This window comes from Ambystoma mexicanum, chromosome 11, assembly GCF_040938575.1.
Source record: "Ambystoma mexicanum isolate Mex_15411 chromosome 11, UKY_AmexF1_1, whole genome shotgun sequence".
NCBI lineage: Eukaryota > Metazoa > Chordata > Amphibia > Caudata > Ambystomatidae > Ambystoma > Ambystoma mexicanum.
Window position 1 is genome coordinate 1,179,372,528 of NC_090934.1, and position 22,389 is coordinate 1,179,394,916.

The window sequence follows — 22,389 nt, forward strand, 5'->3', positions numbered from 1 at the left end:
GCATAAACCAGCCCGCCTCCTGCCTTCCTATTTCCTGAGGTGTAGTTGCTTGTGTCTGTTAACAGGTGGCAGGCAGCACCGTTCTGCAGAAACATGAAAGACTCATGTGTGCTTGTGACAAGTAGCTGCTGTACATAGGGATTGAACCCTGCACGTCTGTGCCAGTAGTCGTTGTATGAGTGCTGCCCTGCCTGTGATTATTCTTTTGGGAGGAATTGGGAGACTTTAATGCAATAGGAGAGGATTTTAGGCGGGTGGTCTTTGAGACTTTCCAACATTGCCTCTAAGCCGCATCTGAGGGGTGCAAATGGCAGAGTCAGGATGGCCGAGTGGTCTAAGGCGCTGCGTTCAGGTCGCAGTGGGTTCGAATCCCACCTCTGACATGTCTGTAACAGATTTTTTCTTTTCATTTGATTGTAACATTCCAGGCGTCCTATAACTGCTGGCCAAGGCTTTCTGGAACAGGGAGATGGAGTTGGAGCACGCACTGCAGGCCTCATGGTTGATTTCCAGTGCTTCCTGTATTTCCTCGCTTCTTTTTTGGGAAAGTGAACTCCAGTGAAAAACCATCTTTGGACTGGGCCGGCCTTGTGGACATGCAAACGGGCGCACCGCGACATTTTGCCTTTGGAAAAAATGCATAAAGAACCCAATGTGTTGTCCTTTTAACTGGGCCTAGTGGGAATGAAGTGACATTTTTAAAATGGATGGGGAGGGTGGTGGGTTAGGAGGGGTGGGTGGGATGCGCGAGAGTATATTCCTGGCAGACTGTGGAGACATTTTAGGAAATCCAAGAGGATTTAAGTGTGGTCAAAGACTTGCCAACATAGCCTCTAAGCCGATTCAGGCGAGCGCCTAAGGCAGAGTCAGGATGGCCGAGTGGTCTAAGGCGCTGCGTTCAGGTCGCAGTCTCCTCTGGAGGCGTGGGTTCGAATCCCACTTCTGACATGCCTGAAATGGGTTTTTACTTTTCATGTGATTGCATTCCACGCTTCCTATAACTGCCGGCCACGGATTTCTGGAACAGGGAGATGGAGTTGGAGCTTGCTCCACACACTCCCGTCCTCCAGCTAGGTCTGCAGTTGGTCCTGGAATGCTTGACTGCCCTTTTGGCAGGTGTACTACAGTGCTTAAATGAAAAACCGTCTTAGGACTGTGCTAGCTTTGTGGACTTGCAAATGGGCGCAGCGCGGCATTTTGTCTTTGGAAAAAATGCATAAAGAACCCAACGTCTTGTCCTTTTCACTGGGCCTAGTTGGAATGAAGTGACCTATTTGAAATGGGGGTCAGGTGGAAAGTTAGTGTGACATAGTGGGAGGCAGATGGAGGAGTGAGTGGGGGGAAGCGAGAGGTAAAAAGGCAGGCAGAGGAGTGAACACAGTTCTTCCTCCTCGCCCTCTGCCCAACCAACCACCTGCCTGCCCAAACGGCCCCGAACGGCCACGAACGGCCATTGTATATAGGCTTTGCTGGCAGAACTCTTTAGCCCTGTAATTTAGAGTGAGTCCTGTGCAGGAGTACAGGGAGATCAGGCCGGCCCATACACAGTCCTTTCAGCCTAAACAGGCTCCCCGGCACTAGTGCCCAACCTCTTGTGACCAAGAAGGCTCTAGCACACTGCCTGAACCTCCTGAAGGGTTGGACACAGTGCATGCTTTTATTTGCATAAACCAGCCCGCCTCCTGCCTTCCTATTTCCTGAGGTGTAGTTGCTTGTGTCTGTTAACAGGTGGCAGGCAGCACCGTTCTGCAGAAACATGAAAGACTCATGTGTGCTTGTGACAAGTAGCTGCTGTACATAGGGATTGAACCCTGCACGTCTGTGCCAGTAGTCGTTGTATGAGTGCTGCCCTGCCTGTGATTATTCTTTTGGGAGGAATTGGGAGACTTTAATGCAATAGGAGAGGATTTTAGGCGGGTGGTCTTTGAGACTTTCCAACATTGCCTCTAAGCCGCATCTGAGGGGTGCAAATGGCAGAGTCAGGATGGCCGAGTGGTCTAAGGCGCTGCGTTCAGGTCGCAGTGGGTTCGAATCCCACCTCTGACATGTCTGTAACAGATTTTTTCTTTTCATTTGATTGTAACATTCCAGGCGTCCTATAACTGCTGGCCAAGGCTTTCTGGAACAGGGAGATGGAGTTGGAGCACGCACTGCAGGCCTCATGGTTGATTTCCAGTGCTTCCTGTATTTCCTCGCTTCTTTTTTGGGAAAGTGAACTCCAGTGAAAAACCATCTTTGGACTGGGCCGGCCTTGTGGACATGCAAACGGGCGCACCGCGACATTTTGCCTTTGGAAAAAATGCATAAAGAACCCAATGTGTTGTCCTTTTAACTGGGCCTAGTGGGAATGAAGTGACATTTTTAAAATGGATGGGGAGGGTGGTGGGTTAGGAGGGGTGGGTGGGATGCGCGAGAGTATATTCCTGGCAGACTGTGGAGACATTTTAGGAAATCCAAGAGGATTTAAGTGTGGTCAAAGACTTGCCAACATAGCCTCTAAGCCGATTCAGGCGAGCGCCTAAGGCAGAGTCAGGATGGCCGAGTGGTCTAAGGCGCTGCGTTCAGGTCGCAGTCTCCTCTGGAGGCGTGGGTTCGAATCCCACTTCTGACATGCCTGAAATGGGTTTTTACTTTTCATGTGATTGCATTCCACGCTTCCTATAACTGCCGGCCACGGATTTCTGGAACAGGGAGATGGAGTTGGAGCTTGCTCCACACACTCCCGTCCTCCAGCTAGGTCTGCAGTTGGTCCTGGAATGCTTGACTGCCCTTTTGGCAGGTGTACTACAGTGCTTAAATGAAAAACCGTCTTAGGACTGTGCTAGCTTTGTGGACTTGCAAATGGGCGCAGCGCGGCATTTTGTCTTTGGAAAAAATGCATAAAGAACCCAACGTCTTGTCCTTTTCACTGGGCCTAGTTGGAATGAAGTGACCTATTTGAAATGGGGGTCAGGTGGAAAGTTAGTGTGACATAGTGGGAGGCAGATGGAGGAGTGAGTGGGGGGAAGCGAGAGGTAAAAAGGCAGGCAGAGGAGTGAACACAGTTCTTCCTCCTCGCCCTCTGCCCAACCAACCACCTGCCTGCCCAAACGGCCACGAACGGCCATTGTATATAGGCTTTGCTGGCAGAACTCTTTAGTCCTGTAATTTAGAGTGAGTCCTGTGCAGGAGTACAGGGAGATCAGGCCGGCCCATACACAGTCCTTTCAGCCTAAACAGGCTCCCCGGCACTAGTGCCCAACCTCTTGTGACCAAGAAGGCTCTAGCACACTGCCTGAACCTCCTGAAGGGTTGGACACAGTGCATGCTTTTATTTGCATAAACCAGCCCGCCTCCTGCCTTCCTATTTCCTGAGGTGTAGTTGCTCGTGTCTGTTAACAGGTGGCAGGCAGCACCGTTCTGCAGAAACATGAAAGACTCATGTGTGCTTGTGACAAGTAGCTGCTGTACATAGGGATTGAACCCTGCACGTCTGTGCCAGTAGTCGTTGTATGAGTGCTGCCCTGCCTGTGATTATTCTTTTGGGAGGAATTTGGAGACTTTAATGCAATAGGAGAGGATTTTAGGCGGGTGGTCTTTGAGACTTTCCAACATTGCCTCTAAGCCGCATCTGAGGGGTGCAAACGGCAGAGTCAGGATGGCCGAGTGGTCTAAGGCGCTGCGTTCAGGTCGCAGTGGGTTCGAATCCCACCTCTGACATGTCTGTAACAGATTTTTTCTTTTCATTTGATTGTAACATTCCAGGCGTCCTATAACTGCTGGCCAAGGCTTTCTGGAACAGGGAGATGGAGTTGGAGCACGCACTGCAGGCCTCATGGTTGATTTCCAGTGCTTCCTGTATTTCCTCGCTTCTTTTTTGGGAAAGTGAACTCCAGTGAAAAACCATCTTTGGACTGGGCCGGCCTTGTGGACATGCAAACGGGCGCACCGCGACATTTTGCCTTTGGAAAAAATGCATAAAGAACCCAATGTGTTGTCCTTTTAACTGGGCCTAGTGGGAATGAAGTGACATTTTTAAAATGGATGGGGAGGGTGGTGGGTTAGGAGGGGTGGGTGGGATGCGCGAGAGTATATTCCTGGCAGACTGTGGAGACATTTTAGGAAATCCAAGAGGATTTAAGTGTGGTCAAAGACTTGCCAACATAGCCTCTAAGCCGATTCAGGCGAGCGCCTAAGGCAGAGTCAGGATGGCCGAGTGGTCTAAGGCGCTGCGTTCAGGTCGCAGTCTCCTCTGGAGGCGTGGGTTCGAATCCCACTTCTGACATGCCTGAAATGGGTTTTTACTTTTCATGTGATTGCATTCCACGCTTCCTATAACTGCCGGCCACGGATTTCTGGAACAGGGAGATGGAGTTGGAGCTTGCTCCACACACTCCCGTCCTCCAGCTAGGTCTGCAGTTGGTCCTGGAATGCTTGACTGCCCTTTTGGCAGGTGTACTACAGTGCTTAAATGAAAAACCGTCTTAGGACTGTGCTAGCTTTGTGGACTTGCAAATGGGCGCAGCGCGGCATTTTGTCTTTGGAAAAAATGCATAAAGAACCCAACGTCTTGTCCTTTTCACTGGGCCTAGTTGGAATGAAGTGACCTATTTGAAATGGGGGTCAGGTGGAAAGTTAGTGTGACATAGTGGGAGGCAGATGGAGGAGTGAGTGGGGGGAAGCGAGAGGTAAAAAGGCAGGCAGAGGAGTGAACACAGTTCTTCCTCCTCGCCCTCTGCCCAACCAACCACCTGCCTGCCCAAACGGCCCCGAACGGCCACGAACGGCCATTGTATATAGGCTTTGCTGGCAGAACTCTTTAGCCCTGTAATTTAGAGTGAGTCCTGTGCAGGAGTACAGGGAGATCAGGCCGGCCCATACACAGTCCTTTCAGCCTAAACAGGCTCCCCGGCACTAGTGCCCAACCTCTTGTGACCAAGAAGGCTCTAGCACACTGCCTGAACCTCCTGAAGGGTTGGACACAGTGCATGCTTTTATTTGCATAAACCAGCCCGCCTCCTGCCTTCCTATTTCCTGAGGTGTAGTTGCTCGTGTCTGTTAACAGGTGGCAGGCAGCACCGTTCTGCAGAAACATGAAAGACTCATGTGTGCTTGTGACAAGTAGCTGCTGTACATAGGGATTGAACCCTGCACGTCTGTGCCAGTAGTCGTTGTATGAGTGCTGCCCTGCCTGTGATTATTCTTTTGGGAGGAATTTGGAGACTTTAATGCAATAGGAGAGGATTTTAGGCGGGTGGTCTTTGAGACTTTCCAACATTGCCTCTAAGCCGCATCTGAGGGGTGCAAACGGCAGAGTCAGGATGGCCGAGTGGTCTAAGGCGCTGCGTTCAGGTCGCAGTCTCCGCTGGAGGCGTGGGTTCGAATCCCACCTCTGACATGTCTGTAACAGATTTTTTCTTTTCATTTGATTGTAACATTCCAGGCGTCCTATAACTGCTGGCCAAGGCTTTCTGGAACAGGGAGATGGAGTTGGAGCACGCACTGCAGGCCTCATGGTTGATTTCCAGTGCTTCCTGTATTTCCTCGCTTCTTTTTTGGGAAAGTGAACTCCAGTGAAAAACCATCTTTGGACTGGGCCGGCCTTGTGGACATGCAAACGGGCGCACCGCGACATTTTGCCTTTGGAAAAAATGCATAAAGAACCCAATGTGTTGTCCTTTTAACTGGGCCTAGTGGGAATGAAGTGACATTTTTAAAATGGATGGGGAGGGTGGTGGGTTAGGAGGGGTGGGTGGGATGCGCGAGAGTATATTCCTGGCAGACTGTGGAGACATTTTAGGAAATCCAAGAGGATTTAAGTGTGGTCAAAGACTTGCCAACATAGCCTCTAAGCCGATTCAGGCGAGCGCCTAAGGCAGAGTCAGGATGGCCGAGTGGTCTAAGGCGCTGCGTTCAGGTCGCAGTCTCCTCTGGAGGCGTGGGTTCGAATCCCACTTCTGACATGCCTGAAATGGGTTTTTACTTTTCATGTGATTGCATTCCACGCTTCCTATAACTGCCGGCCACGGATTTCTGGAACAGGGAGATGGAGTTGGAGCTTGCTCCACACACTCCCGTCCTCCAGCTAGGTCTGCAGTTGGTCCTGGAATGCTTGACTGCCCTTTTGGCAGGTGTACTACAGTGCTTAAATGAAAAACCGTCTTAGGACTGTGCTAGCTTTGTGGACTTGCAAATGGGCGCAGCGCGGCATTTTGTCTTTGGAAAAAATGCATAAAGAACCCAACGTCTTGTCCTTTTCACTGGGCCTAGTTGGAATGAAGTGACCTATTTGAAATGGGGGTCAGGTGGAAAGTTAGTGTGACATAGTGGGAGGCAGATGGAGGAGTGAGTGGGGGGAAGCGAGAGGTAAAAAGGCAGGCAGAGGAGTGAACACAGTTCTTCCTCCTCGCCCTCTGCCCAACCAACCACCTGCCTGCCCAAACGGCCCCGAACGGCCACGAACGGCCATTGTATATAGGCTTTGCTGGCAGAACTCTTTAGCCCTGTAATTTAGAGTGAGTCCTGTGCAGGAGTACAGGGAGATCAGGCCGGCCCATACACAGTCCTTTCAGCCTAAACAGGCTCCCCGGCACTAGTGCCCAACCTCTTGTGACCAAGAAGGCTCTAGCACACTGCCTGAACCTCCTGAAGGGTTGGACACAGTGCATGCTTTTATTTGCATAAACCAGCCCGCCTCCTGCCTTCCTATTTCCTGAGGTGTAGTTGCTCGTGTCTGTTAACAGGTGGCAGGCAGCACCGTTCTGCAGAAACATGAAAGACTCATGTGTGCTTGTGACAAGTAGCTGCTGTACATAGGGATTGAACCCTGCACGTCTGTGCCAGTAGTCGTTGTATGAGTGCTGCCCTGCCTGTGATTATTCTTTTGGGAGGAATTTGGAGACTTTAATGCAATAGGAGAGGATTTTAGGCGGGTGGTCTTTGAGACTTTCCAACATTGCCTCTAAGCCGCATCTGAGGGGTGCAAACGGCAGAGTCAGGATGGCCGAGTGGTCTAAGGCGCTGCGTTCAGGTCGCAGTGGGTTCGAATCCCACCTCTGACATGTCTGTAACAGATTTTTTCTTTTCATTTGATTGTAACATTCCAGGCGTCCTATAACTGCTGGCCAAGGCTTTCTGGAACAGGGAGATGGAGTTGGAGCACGCACTGCAGGCCTCATGGTTGATTTCCAGTGCTTCCTGTATTTCCTCGCTTCTTTTTTGGGAAAGTGAACTCCAGTGAAAAACCATCTTTGGACTGGGCCGGCCTTGTGGACATGCAAACGGGCGCACCGCGACATTTTGCCTTTGGAAAAAATGCATAAAGAACCCAATGTGTTGTCCTTTTAACTGGGCCTAGTGGGAATGAAGTGACATTTTTAAAATGGATGGGGAGGGTGGTGGGTTAGGAGGGGTGGGTGGGATGCGCGAGAGTATATTCCTGGCAGACTGTGGAGACATTTTAGGAAATCCAAGAGGATTTAAGTGTGGTCAAAGACTTGCCAACATAGCCTCTAAGCCGATTCAGGCGAGCGCCTAAGGCAGAGTCAGGATGGCCGAGTGGTCTAAGGCGCTGCGTTCAGGTCGCAGTCTCCTCTGGAGGCGTGGGTTCGAATCCCACTTCTGACATGCCTGAAATGGGTTTTTACTTTTCATGTGATTGCATTCCACGCTTCCTATAACTGCCGGCCACGGATTTCTGGAACAGGGAGATGGAGTTGGAGCTTGCTCCACACACTCCCGTCCTCCAGCTAGGTCTGCAGTTGGTCCTGGAATGCTTGACTGCCCTTTTGGCAGGTGTACTACAGTGCTTAAATGAAAAACCGTCTTAGGACTGTGCTAGCTTTGTGGACTTGCAAATGGGCGCAGCGCGGCATTTTGTCTTTGGAAAAAATGCATAAAGAACCCAACGTCTTGTCCTTTTCACTGGGCCTAGTTGGAATGAAGTGACCTATTTGAAATGGGGGTCAGGTGGAAAGTTAGTGTGACATAGTGGGAGGCAGATGGAGGAGTGAGTGGGGGGAAGCGAGAGGTAAAAAGGCAGGCAGAGGAGTGAACACAGTTCTTCCTCCTCGCCCTCTGCCCAACCAACCACCTGCCTGCCCAAACGGCCCCGAACGGCCACGAACGGCCATTGTATATAGGCTTTGCTGGCAGAACTCTTTAGCCCTGTAATTTAGAGTGAGTCCTGTGCAGGAGTACAGGGAGATCAGGCCGGCCCATACACAGTCCTTTCAGCCTAAACAGGCTCCCCGGCACTAGTGCCCAACCTCTTGTGACCAAGAAGGCTCTAGCACACTGCCTGAACCTCCTGAAGGGTTGGACACAGTGCATGCTTTTATTTGCATAAACCAGCCCGCCTCCTGCCTTCCTATTTCCTGAGGTGTAGTTGCTCGTGTCTGTTAACAGGTGGCAGGCAGCACCGTTCTGCAGAAACATGAAAGACTCATGTGTGCTTGTGACAAGTAGCTGCTGTACATAGGGATTGAACCCTGCACGTCTGTGCCAGTAGTCGTTGTATGAGTGCTGCCCTGCCTGTGATTATTCTTTTGGGAGGAATTTGGAGACTTTAATGCAATAGGAGAGGATTTTAGGCGGGTGGTCTTTGAGACTTTCCAACATTGCCTCTAAGCCGCATCTGAGGGGTGCAAACGGCAGAGTCAGGATGGCCGAGTGGTCTAAGGCGCTGCGTTCAGGTCGCAGTCTCCGCTGGAGGCGTGGGTTCGAATCCCACCTCTGACATGTCTGTAACAGATTTTTTCTTTTCATTTGATTGTAACATTCCAGGCGTCCTATAACTGCTGGCCAAGGCTTTCTGGAACAGGGAGATGGAGTTGGAGCACGCACTGCAGGCCTCATGGTTGATTTCCAGTGCTTCCTGTATTTCCTCGCTTCTTTTTTGGGAAAGTGAACTCCAGTGAAAAACCATCTTTGGACTGGGCCGGCCTTGTGGACATGCAAACGGGCGCACCGCGACATTTTGCCTTTGGAAAAAATGCATAAAGAACCCAATGTGTTGTCCTTTTAACTGGGCCTAGTGGGAATGAAGTGACATTTTTAAAATGGATGGGGAGGGTGGTGGGTTAGGAGGGGTGGGTGGGATGCGCGAGAGTATATTCCTGGCAGACTGTGGAGACATTTTAGGAAATCCAAGAGGATTTAAGTGTGGTCAAAGACTTGCCAACATAGCCTCTAAGCCGATTCAGGCGAGCGCCTAAGGCAGAGTCAGGATGGCCGAGTGGTCTAAGGCGCTGCGTTCAGGTCGCAGTCTCCTCTGGAGGCGTGGGTTCGAATCCCACTTCTGACATGCCTGAAATGGGTTTTTACTTTTCATGTGATTGCATTCCACGCTTCCTATAACTGCCGGCCACGGATTTCTGGAACAGGGAGATGGAGTTGGAGCTTGCTCCACACACTCCCGTCCTCCAGCTAGGTCTGCAGTTGGTCCTGGAATGCTTGACTGCCCTTTTGGCAGGTGTACTACAGTGCTTAAATGAAAAACCGTCTTAGGACTGTGCTAGCTTTGTGGACTTGCAAATGGGCGCAGCGCGGCATTTTGTCTTTGGAAAAAATGCATAAAGAACCCAACGTCTTGTCCTTTTCACTGGGCCTAGTTGGAATGAAGTGACCTATTTGAAATGGGGGTCAGGTGGAAAGTTAGTGTGACATAGTGGGAGGCAGATGGAGGAGTGAGTGGGGGGAAGCGAGAGGTAAAAAGGCAGGCAGAGGAGTGAACACAGTTCTTCCTCCTCGCCCTCTGCCCAACCAACCACCTGCCTGCCCAAACGGCCCCGAACGGCCACGAACGGCCATTGTATATAGGCTTTGCTGGCAGAACTCTTTAGCCCTGTAATTTAGAGTGAGTCCTGTGCAGGAGTACAGGGAGATCAGGCCGGCCCATACACAGTCCTTTCAGCCTAAACAGGCTCCCCGGCACTAGTGCCCAACCTCTTGTGACCAAGAAGGCTCTAGCACACTGCCTGAACCTCCTGAAGGGTTGGACACAGTGCATGCTTTTATTTGCATAAACCAGCCCGCCTCCTGCCTTCCTATTTCCTGAGGTGTAGTTGCTCGTGTCTGTTAACAGGTGGCAGGCAGCACCGTTCTGCAGAAACATGAAAGACTCATGTGTGCTTGTGACAAGTAGCTGCTGTACATAGGGATTGAACCCTGCACGTCTGTGCCAGTAGTCGTTGTATGAGTGCTGCCCTGCCTGTGATTATTCTTTTGGGAGGAATTTGGAGACTTTAATGCAATAGGAGAGGATTTTAGGCGGGTGGTCTTTGAGACTTTCCAACATTGCCTCTAAGCCGCATCTGAGGGGTGCAAACGGCAGAGTCAGGATGGCCGAGTGGTCTAAGGCGCTGCGTTCAGGTCGCAGTCTCCGCTGGAGGCGTGGGTTCGAATCCCACCTCTGACATGTCTGTAACAGATTTTTTCTTTTCATTTGATTGTAACATTCCAGGCGTCCTATAACTGCTGGCCAAGGCTTTCTGGAACAGGGAGATGGAGTTGGAGCACGCACTGCAGGCCTCATGGTTGATTTCCAGTGCTTCCTGTATTTCCTCGCTTCTTTTTTGGGAAAGTGAACTCCAGTGAAAAACCATCTTTGGACTGGGCCGGCCTTGTGGACATGCAAACGGGCGCACCGCGACATTTTGCCTTTGGAAAAAATGCATAAAGAACCCAATGTGTTGTCCTTTTAACTGGGCCTAGTGGGAATGAAGTGACATTTTTAAAATGGATGGGGAGGGTGGTGGGTTAGGAGGGGTGGGTGGGATGCGCGAGAGTATATTCCTGGCAGACTGTGGAGACATTTTAGGAAATCCAAGAGGATTTAAGTGTGGTCAAAGACTTGCCAACATAGCCTCTAAGCCGATTCAGGCGAGCGCCTAAGGCAGAGTCAGGATGGCCGAGTGGTCTAAGGCGCTGCGTTCAGGTCGCAGTCTCCTCTGGAGGCGTGGGTTCGAATCCCACTTCTGACATGCCTGAAATGGGTTTTTACTTTTCATGTGATTGCATTCCACGCTTCCTATAACTGCCGGCCACGGATTTCTGGAACAGGGAGATGGAGTTGGAGCTTGCTCCACACACTCCCGTCCTCCAGCTAGGTCTGCAGTTGGTCCTGGAATGCTTGACTGCCCTTTTGGCAGGTGTACTACAGTGCTTAAATGAAAAACCGTCTTAGGACTGTGCTAGCTTTGTGGACTTGCAAATGGGCGCAGCGCGGCATTTTGTCTTTGGAAAAAATGCATAAAGAACCCAACGTCTTGTCCTTTTCACTGGGCCTAGTTGGAATGAAGTGACCTATTTGAAATGGGGGTCAGGTGGAAAGTTAGTGTGACATAGTGGGAGGCAGATGGAGGAGTGAGTGGGGGGAAGCGAGAGGTAAAAAGGCAGGCAGAGGAGTGAACACAGTTCTTCCTCCTCGCCCTCTGCCCAACCAACCACCTGCCTGCCCAAACGGCCCCGAACGGCCACGAACGGCCATTGTATATAGGCTTTGCTGGCAGAACTCTTTAGCCCTGTAATTTAGAGTGAGTCCTGTGCAGGAGTACAGGGAGATCAGGCCGGCCCATACACAGTCCTTTCAGCCTAAACAGGCTCCCCGGCACTAGTGCCCAACCTCTTGTGACCAAGAAGGCTCTAGCACACTGCCTGAACCTCCTGAAGGGTTGGACACAGTGCATGCTTTTATTTGCATAAACCAGCCCGCCTCCTGCCTTCCTATTTCCTGAGGTGTAGTTGCTCGTGTCTGTTAACAGGTGGCAGGCAGCACCGTTCTGCAGAAACATGAAAGACTCATGTGTGCTTGTGACAAGTAGCTGCTGTACATAGGGATTGAACCCTGCACGTCTGTGCCAGTAGTCGTTGTATGAGTGCTGCCCTGCCTGTGATTATTCTTTTGGGAGGAATTTGGAGACTTTAATGCAATAGGAGAGGATTTTAGGCGGGTGGTCTTTGAGACTTTCCAACATTGCCTCTAAGCCGCATCTGAGGGGTGCAAACGGCAGAGTCAGGATGGCCGAGTGGTCTAAGGCGCTGCGTTCAGGTTGCAGTGGGTTCGAATCCCACCTCTGACATGTCTGTAACAGATTTTTTCTTTTCATTTGATTGTAACATTCCAGGCGTCCTATAACTGCTGGCCAAGGCTTTCTGGAACAGGGAGATGGAGTTGGAGCACGCACTGCAGGCCTCATGGTTGATTTCCAGTGCTTCCTGTATTTCCTCGCTTCTTTTTTGGGAAAGTGAACTCCAGTGAAAAACCATCTTTGGACTGGGCCGGCCTTGTGGACATGCAAACGGGCGCACCGCGACATTTTGCCTTTGGAAAAAATGCATAAAGAACCCAATGTGTTGTCCTTTTAACTGGGCCTAGTGGGAATGAAGTGACATTTTTAAAATGGATGGGGAGGGTGGTGGGTTAGGAGGGGTGGGTGGGATGCGCGAGAGTATATTCCTGGCAGACTGTGGAGACATTTTAGGAAATCCAAGAGGATTTAAGTGTGGTCAAAGACTTGCCAACATAGCCTCTAAGCCGATTCAGGCGAGCGCCTAAGGCAGAGTCAGGATGGCCGAGTGGTCTAAGGCGCTGCGTTCAGGTCGCAGTCTCCTCTGGAGGCGTGGGTTCGAATCCCACTTCTGACATGCCTGAAATGGGTTTTTACTTTTCATGTGATTGCATTCCACGCTTCCTATAACTGCCGGCCACGGATTTCTGGAACAGGGAGATGGAGTTGGAGCTTGCTCCACACACTCCCGTCCTCCAGCTAGGTCTGCAGTTCGTCCTGGAATGCTTCACTGCCCTTTTGGCAGGTGTACTACAGTGCTTAAATGAAAAACCGTCTTAGGACTGTGCTAGCTTTGTGGACTTGCAAATGGGCGCAGCGCAGCATTTTGTCTTTGGAAAAAATGCATAAAGAACCCAACGTCTTGTCCTTTTCACTGGGCCTAGTTGGAATGAAGTGACCTATTTGAAATGGAGGTCAGGAGGAAAGTTAGTGTGACATAGTGGGAGGCAGATGGAGGAGTGAGTGGGGGGAAGCGAGAGGTAAAAAGGCAGGCAGAGGAGTGAACACAGTTCTTCCTCCTCGCCCTCTGCCCAACCAACCACCTGTCTGCCCAAACGGCCCCGAACGGCCATTGTATATAGGCTTTGCTGGCAGAACTCTTTAGCCCTATCATTTAGAGTGAGTCCTGTGCAGGAGTACAGGGAGATCAGGCCGGCCCATACACAGTCCTTTCAGCCTAAACAGGCTCCCCGGGACTAGTGCCCAACCTCTTGTGACCAAGAAGGCTCTAGCACACTGCCTGAACCTCCTGAAGGGTTGGACACAGTGCATGCTTTTATTTGCATAAACCAGCCCGCCTCCTGCCTTCCTATTTCCTGAGGTGTAGTTGCTTGTGTCTGTTAACAGGTGGCAGGCAGCACCGTTCTGCAGAAACATGAAAGACTCATGTGTGCTTGTGACAAGTAGCTGCTGTACATAGGGATTGAACCCTGCACGTCTGTGCCAGTAGTCGTTGTATGAGTGCTGCCCTGCCTGTGATTATTCTTTTGGGAGGAATTGGGAGACTTTAATGCAATAGGAGAGGATTTTAGGCGGGTGGTCTTTGAGACTTTCCAACATTGCCTCTAAGCCGCATCTGAGGGGTGCAAATGGCAGAGTCAGGATGGCCGAGTGGTCTAAGGCGCTGCGTTCAGGTCGCAGTCTCCTCTGGAGGCGTGGGTTCGAATCCCACTTCTGACATGTCTGTAACAGAATTTTTCTTTTCATTTGATTGTAACATTCCAGGCGTCCTATAACTGCTGGCCAAGGCTTTCTGGAACAGGGAGATGGAGTTGGAGCACGCACTGCAGGCCTCATGGTTGATTTCCAGTGCTTCCTGTATTTCCTCGCTTCTTTTTTGGGAAAGTGAACTCCAGTGAAAAACCATCTTTGGACTGGGCCGGCCTTGTGGACATGCAAACGGGCGCACCGCGACATTTTGCCTTTGGAAAAAATGCATAAAGAACCCAATGTGTTGTCCTTTTAACTGGGCCTAGTGGGAATGAAGTGACATTTTTAAAATGGATGGGGAGGGTGGTGGGTTAGGAGGGGTGGGTGGGATGCGCAAGAGTATATTCCTGGCAGACTGTGGAGACATTTTAGGAAATCCAAGAGGATTTAAGTGTGGTCAAAGACTTGCCAACATAGCCTCTAAGCCGATTCAGGCAAGCGCCTAAGGCAGAGTCAGGATGGCCGAGTGATCTAAGGTGCTGCGTTCAGGTCTGGGTTCGAATCCCACTTCTGACATGCCTGAAACAGGTTTTTACTTTTCATGTGATTGCATTCCACGCTTCCTATAACTGCCGGCCTCGGACTTCTGGAACAGGGAGATGGAGTTGGAGCTTGCTCCACACACTCCCGTCCTCCAGCTAGGTCTGCAGTTCGTCCTGGAATGCTTCACTGCCCTTTTGGCAGGTGTACTACAGTGCTTAAATGAAAAACCGTCTTAGGACTGTGCTAGCTTTGTGGACTTGCAAATGGGCGCAGCGCGGCATTTTGTCTTTGGAAAAAATGCATAAAGAACCCAACGTCTTGTCCTTTTCACTGGGCCTAGTTGGAATGAAGTGACCTATTTGAAATGGAGGTCAGGAGGAAAGTTAGTGTGACATAGTGGGAGGCAGATGGAGGAGTGAGTGGGGGGAAGCGAGAGGTAAAAAGGCAGGCAGAGGAGTGAACACAGTTCTTCCTCCTTGCCCTCTGCCCAACCAACCACCTGCCTGCCCAAACGGCCACGAACGGCCATTGTATATAGGCTTTGCTGGCAGAACTCTTTAGCCCTGTCATTTAGAGTGAGTCCTGTGCAGGAGTACAGGGAGATCAGGCCGGCCCATACACAGTCCTTTCAGCCTAAACAGGCTCCCCGGGACTAGTGCCCAACCTCTTGTGACCAAGAAGGCTCTAGCACACTGCCTGAACCTCCTGAAGGGTTGGACACAGTGCATGCTTTTATTTGCATAAACCAGCCCGCCTCCTGCCTTCCTATTTCCTGAGGTGTAGTTGCTTGTGTCTGTTAACAGGTGGCAGGCAGCACCGTTCTGCAGAAACATGAAAGACTCATGTGTGCTTGTGACAAGTAGCTGCTGTACATAGGGATTGAACCCTGCACGTCTGTGCCAGTAGTCATTGTATGAGTGCTGCCCTGCCTGTGATTATTCTTTTGGGAGGAATTGGGAGACTTTAATGCAATAGGAGAGGATTTTAGGCGGGTGGTCTTTGAGACTTTCCAACATTGCCTCTAAGCCGCATCTGAGGGGTGCAAATGGCAGAGTCAGGATGGCCGAGTGGTCTAAGACGCTGCGTTCAGGTCGCAGTCTCCTCTGGAGGCGTGGGTTCGAATCCCACTTCTGACATGTCTGTAACAGAATTTTTCTTTTCATTTGATTGTAACATTCCAGGCGTCCTATAACTGCTGGCCAAGGCTTTCTGGAACAGGGAGATGGAGTTGGAGCACGCACTGCAGGCCTCATGGTTGATTTCCAGTGCTTCCTGTATTTCCTCGCTTCTTTTTTGGGAAAGTGAACTCCAGTGAAAAACCATCTTTGGACTGGGCCGGCCTTGTGGACATGCAAACGGGCGCACCGCGACATTTTGCCTTTGGAAAAAATGCATAAAGAACCCAATGTGTTGTCCTTTTAACTGTGCCTAGTGGGAATGAAGTGACATTTTTAAAATGGATGGGGAGGGTGGTGGGTTAGGAGGGGTGGGTGGGATGCGCGAGAGTATATTCCTGGAAGACTGTGGAGACATTTTAGGAAATCCAAGAGGATTTAAGTGTGGTCAAAGACTTGCCAACATAGCCTCTAAGCCGATTCAGGCAAGCGCCTAAGGCAGAGTCAGGATGGCCGAGTGGTCTAAGGTGCTGCGTTCAGGTCTGGGTTCGAATCCCACTTCTGACATGCCTGAAACGGGTTTTTACTTTTCATGTGATTGCATTCCACGCTTCCTATAACTGCCGGCCACAGACTTCTGGAACAGGGAGATGGAGTTGGAGCTTGCTCCACACACTCCCGTCCTCCAGCTAGGTCTGCAGTTCGTCCTGGAATGCTTCACTGCCCTTTTGGCAGGTGTACTACAGTGCTTAAATGAAAAACCGTCTTAGGACTGTGCTAGCTTTGTGGACTTGCAAATGGGCGCAGCGCGGCATTTTGTCTTTGGAAAAAATGCATAAAGAACCCAACGTCTTGTCCTTTTCACTGGGCCTAGTTGGAATGAAGTGACCTATTTGAAATGGGGGTCAGGTGGAAAGTTAGTGTGACATAGTGGGAGGCAGATGGAGGAGTGAGTGGGGGGAAGCGAGAGGTAAAAAGGCAGGCAGAGGAGTGAACACAGTTCTTCCTCCTCGCCCTCTGCCCAACCAACCACCTGCCTGCCCAAACGGCCACGAACGGCCATTGTATATAGGCTTTGCTGGCAGAACTCTTTAGCCCTGTCATTTAGAGTGAGTCCTGTGCAGGAGTACAGGGAGATCAGGCCGGCCCATACACAGTCCTTTCAGCCTAAACAGGCTCCCCGGGACTAGTGCCCAACCTCTTGTGACCAAGAAGGCTCTAGCACACTGCCTGAACCTCCTGAAGGGTTGGACACAGTGCATGCTTTTATTTGCATAAACCAGCCCGCCTCCTGCCTTCCTATTTCCTGAGGTGTAGTTGCTTGTGTCTGTTAACAGGTGGCAGGCAGCACCGTTCTGCAGAAACATGAAAGACTCATGTGTGCTTGTGACAAGTAGCTGCTGTACATAGGGATTGAACCCTGCACGTCTGTGCCAGTAGTCGTTGTATGAGTGCTGCCCTGCCTGTGATTATTCTTTTGGGAGGAATTGGGAGACTTTAATGCAATAGGAGAGGATTTTAGGCGGGTGGTCTTTGAGACTTTCCAACATTGCCTCTAAGCCGCATCTGAGGGGTGCAAATGGCAGAGTCAGGATGGCCGAGTGGTCTAAGGCGCTGCGTTCAGGTCGCAGTCTCCTCTGGAAGCGTGGGTTCGAATCCCACTTCTGACATGTCTGTAACAGAATTTTTCTTTTCATTTGATTGTAACATTCCAGGCGTCCTATAACTGCTGGCCAAGGCTTTCTGGAACAGGGAGATGGAGTTGGAGCACGCACTGCAGGCCTCATGGTTGATTTCCAGTGCTTCCTGTATTTCCTCGCTTCTTTTTTGGGAAAGTGAACTCCAGTGAAAAACCATCTTTGGACTGGGCCGGCCTTGTGGACATGCAAACGGGCGCACCACGACATTTTGCCTTTGGAAAAAATGCATAAAGAACCCAATGTGTTGTCCTTTTAACTGGGCCTAGTGGGAATGAAGTGACATTTTTAAAATGGATGGGGAGGGTGGTGGGTTAGGAGGGGTGGGTGGGATGCGCGAGAGTATATTCCTGGCAGACTGTGGAGACATTTTAGGAAATCCAAGAGGATTTAAGTGTGGTCAAAGACTTGCCAACATAGCCTCTAAGCCGATTCAGGCGAGCGCCTAAGGCAGAGTCAGGATGGCCGAGTGGTCTAAGGTGCTGCGTTCAGGTCTGGGTTCGAATCCCACTTCTGACATGCCTGAAACGGGTTTTTACTTTTCATGTGATTGCATTCCACGCTTCCTATAACTGCCGGCCACGGATTTCTGGAACAGGGAGATGGAGTTGGAGCTTGCTCCACACACTCCCGTCCTCCAGCTAGGTCTGCAGTTCGTCCTGGAATGCTTCACTGCCCTTTTGGCAGGTGTACTACAGTGCTTAAATGAAAAACCGTCTTAGGACTGTGCTAGCTTTGTGGACTTGCAAATGGGCGCAGCGCAGCATTTTGTCTTTGGAAAAAATGCATAAAGAACCCAACGTCTTGTCCTTTTCACTGGGCCTAGTTGGAATGAAGTGACCTATTTGAAATGGAGGTCAGGAGGAAAGTTAGTGTGACATAGTGGGAGGCAGATGGAGGAGTGAGTGGGGGGAAGCGAGAGGTAAAAAGGCAGGCAGAGGAGTGAACACAGTTCTTCCTCCTCGCCCTCTGCCCAACCAACCACCTGTCTGCCCAAACGGCCCCGAACGGCCATTGTATATAGGCTTTGCTGGCAGAACTCTTTAGCCCTATCATTTAGAGTGAGTCCTGTGCAGGAGTACAGGGAGATCAGGCCGGCCCATACACAGTCCTTTCAGCCTAAACAGGCTCCCCGGGACTAGTGCCCAACCTCTTGTGACCAAGAAGGCTCTAGCACACTGCCTGAACCTCCTGAAGGGTTGGACACAGTGCATGCTTTTATTTGCATAAACCAGCCCGCCTCCTGCCTTCCTATTTCCTGAGGTGTAGTTGCTTGTGTCTGTTAACAGGTGGCAGGCAGCACCGTTCTGCAGAAACATGAAAGACTCATGTGTGCTTGTGACAAGTAGCTGCTGTACATAGGGATTGAACCCTGCACGTCTGTGCCAGTAGTCGTTGTATGAGTGCTGCCCTGCCTGTGATTATTCTTTTGGGAGGAATTGGGAGACTTTAATGCAATAGGAGAGGATTTTAGGCGGGTGGTCTTTGAGACTTTCCAACATTGCCTCTAAGCCGCATCTGAGGGGTGCAAATGGCAGAGTCAGGATGGCCGAGTGGTCTAAGGCGCTGCGTTCAGGTCGCAGTCTCCTCTGGAGGCGTGGGTTCGAATCCCACTTCTGACATGTCTGTAACAGAATTTTTCTTTTCATTTGATTGTAACATTCCAGGCGTCCTATAACTGCTGGCCAAGGCTTTCTGGAACAGGGAGATGGAGTTGGAGCACGCACTGCAGGCCTCATGGTTGATTTCCAGTGCTTCCTGTATTTCCTCGCTTCTTTTTTGGGAAAGTGAACTCCAGTGAAAAACCATCTTTGGACTGGGCCGGCCTTGTGGACATGCAAACGGGCGCACCGCGACATTTTGCCTTTGGAAAAAATGCATAAAGAACCCAATGTGTTGTCCTTTTAACTGGGCCTAGTGGGAATGAAGTGACATTTTTAAAATGGATGGGGAGGGTGGTGGGTTAGGAGGGGTGGGTGGGATGCGCAAGAGTATATTCCTGGCAGACTGTGGAGACATTTTAGGAAATCCAAGAGGATTTAAGTGTGGTCAAAGACTTGCCAACATAGCCTCTAAGCCGATTCAGGCAAGCGCCTAAGGCAGAGTCAGGATGGCCGAGTGATCTAAGGTGCTGCGTTCAGGTCTGGGTTCGAATCCCACTTCTGACATGCCTGAAACGGGTTTTTACTTTTCATGTGATTGCATTCCACGCTTCCTATAACTGCCGGCCTCGGACTTCTGGAACAGGGAGATGGAGTTGGAGCTTGCTCCACACACTCCCGTCCTCCAGCTAGGTCTGCAGTTCGTCCTGGAATGCTTCACTGCCCTTTTGGCAGGTGTACTACAGTGCTTAAATGAAAAACCGTCTTAGGACTGTGCTAGCTTTGTGGACTTGCAAATGGGCGCAGCGCGGCATTTTGTCTTTGGAAAAAATGCATAAAGAACCCAACGTCTTGTCCTTTTCACTGGGCCTAGTTGGAATGAAGTGACCTATTTGAAATGGAGGTCAGGAGGAAAGTTAGTGTGACATAGTGGGAGGCAGATGGAGGAGTGAGTGGGGGGAAGCGAGAGGTAAAAAGGCAGGCAGAGGAGTGAACACAGTTCTTCCTCCTCGCCCTCTGCCCAACCAACCACCTGCCTGCCCAAACGGCCACGAACGGCCATTGTATATAGGCTTTGCTGGCAGAACTCTCTAGCCCTGTCATTTAGAGTGAGTCCTGTGCAGGAGTACAGGGAGATCAGGCCGGCCCATACACAGTCCTTTCAGCCTAAACAGGCTCCCCGGGACTAGTGCCCAACCTCTTGTGACCAAGAAGGCTCTAGCACACTGCCTGAACCTCCTGAAGGGTTGGACACAGTGCATGCTTTTATTTGCATAAACCAGCCCGCCTCCTGCCTTCCTATTTCCTGAGGTGTAGTTGCTTGTGTCTGTTAACAGGTGGCAGGCAGCACCGTTCTGCAGAAACATGAAAGACTCATGTGTGCTTGTGACAAGTAGCTGCTGTACATAGGGATTGAACCCTGCACGTCTGTGCCAGTAGTCGTTGTATGAGTGCTGCCCTGCCTGTGATTATTCTTTTGGGAGGAATTGGGAGACTTTAATGCAATAGGAGAGGATTTTAGGCGGGTGGTCTTTGAGACTTTCCAACATTGCCTCTAAGCCGCATCTGAGGGGTGCAAATGGCAGAGTCAGGATGGCCGAGTGGTCTAAGGCGCTGCGTTCAGGTCGCAGTGGGTTCGAATCCCACCTCTGACATGTCTGTAACAGATTTTTTCTTTTCATTTGATTGTAACATTCCAGGCGTCCTATAACTGCTGGCCAAGGCTTTCTGGAACAGGGAGATGGAGTTGGAGCACGCACTGCAGGCCTCATGGTTGATTTCCAGTGCTTCCTGTATTTCCTCGCTTCTTTTTTGGGAAAGTGAACTCCAGTGAAAAACCATCTTTGGACTGGGCCGGCCTTGTGGACATGCAAACGGGCGCACCGCGACATTTTGCCTTTGGAAAAAATGCATAAAGAACCCAATGTGTTGTCCTTTTAACTGGGCCTAGTGGGAATGAAGTGACATTTTTAAAATGGATGGGGAGGGTGGTGGGTTAGGAGGGGTGGGTGGGATGCGCGAGAGTATATTCCTGGCAGACTGTGGAGACATTTTAGGAAATCCAAGAGGATTTAAGTGTGGTCAAAGACTTGCCAACATAGCCTCTAAGCCGATTCAGGCGAGCGCCTAAGGCAGAGTCAGGATGGCCGAGTGGTCTAAGGCGCTGCGTTCAGGTCGCAGTCTCCTCTGGAGGCGTGGGTTCGAATCCCACTTCTGACATGCCTGAAATGGGTTTTTACTTTTCATGTGATTGCATTCCACGCTTCCTATAACTGCCGGCCACGGATTTCTGGAACAGGGAGATGGAGTTGGAGCTTGCTCCACACACTCCCGTCCTCCAGCTAGGTCTGCAGTTGGTCCTGGAATGCTTGACTGCCCTTTTGGCAGGTGTACTACAGTGCTTAAATGAAAAACCGTCTTAGGACTGTGCTAGCTTTGTGGACTTGCAAATGGGCGCAGCGCGGCATTTTGTCTTTGGAAAAAATGCATAAAGAACCCAACGTCTTGTCCTTTTCACTGGGCCTAGTTGGAATGAAGTGACCTATTTGAAATGGGGGTCAGGTGGAAAGTTAGTGTGACATAGTGGGAGGCAGATGGAGGAGTGAGTGGGGGGAAGCGAGAGGTAAAAAGGCAGGCAGAGGAGTGAACACAGTTCTTCCTCCTCGCCCTCTGCCCAACCAACCACCTGCCTGCCCAAACGGCCACGAACGGCCATTGTATATAGGCTTTGCTGGCAGAACTCTTTAGCCCTGTAATTTAGAGTGAGTCCTGTGCAGGAGTACAGGGAGATCAGGCCGGCCCATACACAGTCCTTTCAGCCTAAACAGGCTCCCCGGCACTAGTGCCCAACCTCTTGTGACCAAGAAGGCTCTAGCACACTGCCTGAACCTCCTGAAGGGTTGGACACAGTGCATGCTTTTATTTGCATAAACCAGCCCGCCTCCTGCCTTCCTATTTCCTGAGGTGTAGTTGCTCGTGTCTGTTAACAGGTGGCAGGCAGCACCGTTCTGCAGAAACATGAAAGACTCATGTGTGCTTGTGACAAGTAGCTGCTGTACATAGGGATTGAACCCTGCACGTCTGTGCCAGTAGTCGTTGTATGAGTGCTGCCCTGCCTGTGATTATTCTTTTGGGAGGAATTTGGAGACTTTAATGCAATAGGAGAGGATTTTAGGCGGGTGGTCTTTGAGACTTTCCAACATTGCCTCTAAGCCGCATCTGAGGGGTGCAAACGGCAGAGTCAGGATGGCCGAGTGGTCTAAGGCGCTGCGTTCAGGTCGCAGTGGGTTCGAATCCCACCTCTGACATGTCTGTAACAGATTTTTTCTTTTCATTTGATTGTAACATTCCAGGCGTCCTATAACTGCTGGCCAAGGCTTTCTGGAACAGGGAGATGGAGTTGGAGCACGCACTGCAGGCCTCATGGTTGATTTCCAGTGCTTCCTGTATTTCCTCGCTTCTTTTTTGGGAAAGTGAACTCCAGTGAAAAACCATCTTTGGACTGGGCCGGCCTTGTGGACATGCAAACGGGCGCACCGCGACATTTTGCCTTTGGAAAAAATGCATAAAGAACCCAATGTGTTGTCCTTTTAACTGTGCCTAGTGGGAATGAAGTGACATTTTTAAAATGGATGGGGAGGGTGGTGGGTTAGGAGGGGTGGGTGGGATGCGCGAGAGTATATTCCTGGAAGACTGTGGAGACATTTTAGGAAATCCAAGAGGATTTAAGTGTGGT

The 22,389-nt window shown here is 50.7% G+C and overlaps 16 non-coding genes across 16 annotated transcripts; all 16 read left to right on the plus strand.

Annotated features, from left to right (window-relative positions):
• The first annotated feature begins 865 nt into the window (after positions 1 to 865).
• On the plus strand, positions 866 to 948 carry TRNAL-CAG (transfer RNA leucine (anticodon CAG)). The gene has a single exon. It is a non-coding gene; the product is annotated as a tRNA-Leu (tRNA).
• A 1,580-nt stretch (positions 949 to 2,528) lies between these two features.
• Positions 2,529 to 2,611, plus strand: TRNAL-CAG (transfer RNA leucine (anticodon CAG)). The gene has a single exon. It is a non-coding gene; the product is annotated as a tRNA-Leu (tRNA).
• A 1,570-nt stretch (positions 2,612 to 4,181) lies between these two features.
• Positions 4,182 to 4,264, plus strand: TRNAL-CAG (transfer RNA leucine (anticodon CAG)). The gene has a single exon. It is a non-coding gene; the product is annotated as a tRNA-Leu (tRNA).
• A 1,030-nt stretch (positions 4,265 to 5,294) lies between these two features.
• On the plus strand, positions 5,295 to 5,377 carry TRNAL-CAG (transfer RNA leucine (anticodon CAG)). The gene has a single exon. It is a non-coding gene; the product is annotated as a tRNA-Leu (tRNA).
• Positions 5,378 to 5,859: 482 nt separating this feature from the next.
• Positions 5,860 to 5,942, plus strand: TRNAL-CAG (transfer RNA leucine (anticodon CAG)). The gene has a single exon. It is a non-coding gene; the product is annotated as a tRNA-Leu (tRNA).
• A 1,580-nt stretch (positions 5,943 to 7,522) lies between these two features.
• On the plus strand, positions 7,523 to 7,605 carry TRNAL-CAG (transfer RNA leucine (anticodon CAG)). The gene has a single exon. It is a non-coding gene; the product is annotated as a tRNA-Leu (tRNA).
• Positions 7,606 to 8,635: 1,030 nt separating this feature from the next.
• Positions 8,636 to 8,718, plus strand: TRNAL-CAG (transfer RNA leucine (anticodon CAG)). Its single transcript has one exon. It is a non-coding gene; the product is annotated as a tRNA-Leu (tRNA).
• Positions 8,719 to 9,200: 482 nt separating this feature from the next.
• On the plus strand, positions 9,201 to 9,283 carry TRNAL-CAG (transfer RNA leucine (anticodon CAG)). Its single transcript has one exon. It is a non-coding gene; the product is annotated as a tRNA-Leu (tRNA).
• A 1,030-nt stretch (positions 9,284 to 10,313) lies between these two features.
• TRNAL-CAG (transfer RNA leucine (anticodon CAG)) lies at positions 10,314 to 10,396 on the plus strand. Its single transcript has one exon. It is a non-coding gene; the product is annotated as a tRNA-Leu (tRNA).
• A 482-nt stretch (positions 10,397 to 10,878) lies between these two features.
• On the plus strand, positions 10,879 to 10,961 carry TRNAL-CAG (transfer RNA leucine (anticodon CAG)). The gene has a single exon. It is a non-coding gene; the product is annotated as a tRNA-Leu (tRNA).
• A 1,580-nt stretch (positions 10,962 to 12,541) lies between these two features.
• On the plus strand, positions 12,542 to 12,624 carry TRNAL-CAG (transfer RNA leucine (anticodon CAG)). The gene has a single exon. It is a non-coding gene; the product is annotated as a tRNA-Leu (tRNA).
• Positions 12,625 to 13,644: 1,020 nt separating this feature from the next.
• Positions 13,645 to 13,727, plus strand: TRNAL-CAG (transfer RNA leucine (anticodon CAG)). The gene has a single exon. It is a non-coding gene; the product is annotated as a tRNA-Leu (tRNA).
• Positions 13,728 to 15,293: 1,566 nt separating this feature from the next.
• Positions 15,294 to 15,376, plus strand: TRNAL-CAG (transfer RNA leucine (anticodon CAG)). Its single transcript has one exon. It is a non-coding gene; the product is annotated as a tRNA-Leu (tRNA).
• A 1,566-nt stretch (positions 15,377 to 16,942) lies between these two features.
• TRNAL-CAG (transfer RNA leucine (anticodon CAG)) lies at positions 16,943 to 17,025 on the plus strand. The gene has a single exon. It is a non-coding gene; the product is annotated as a tRNA-Leu (tRNA).
• Positions 17,026 to 18,591: 1,566 nt separating this feature from the next.
• TRNAL-CAG (transfer RNA leucine (anticodon CAG)) lies at positions 18,592 to 18,674 on the plus strand. The gene has a single exon. It is a non-coding gene; the product is annotated as a tRNA-Leu (tRNA).
• A 2,116-nt stretch (positions 18,675 to 20,790) lies between these two features.
• On the plus strand, positions 20,791 to 20,873 carry TRNAL-CAG (transfer RNA leucine (anticodon CAG)). The gene has a single exon. It is a non-coding gene; the product is annotated as a tRNA-Leu (tRNA).
• The last annotated feature ends 1,516 nt before the right edge of the window (positions 20,874 to 22,389 follow it).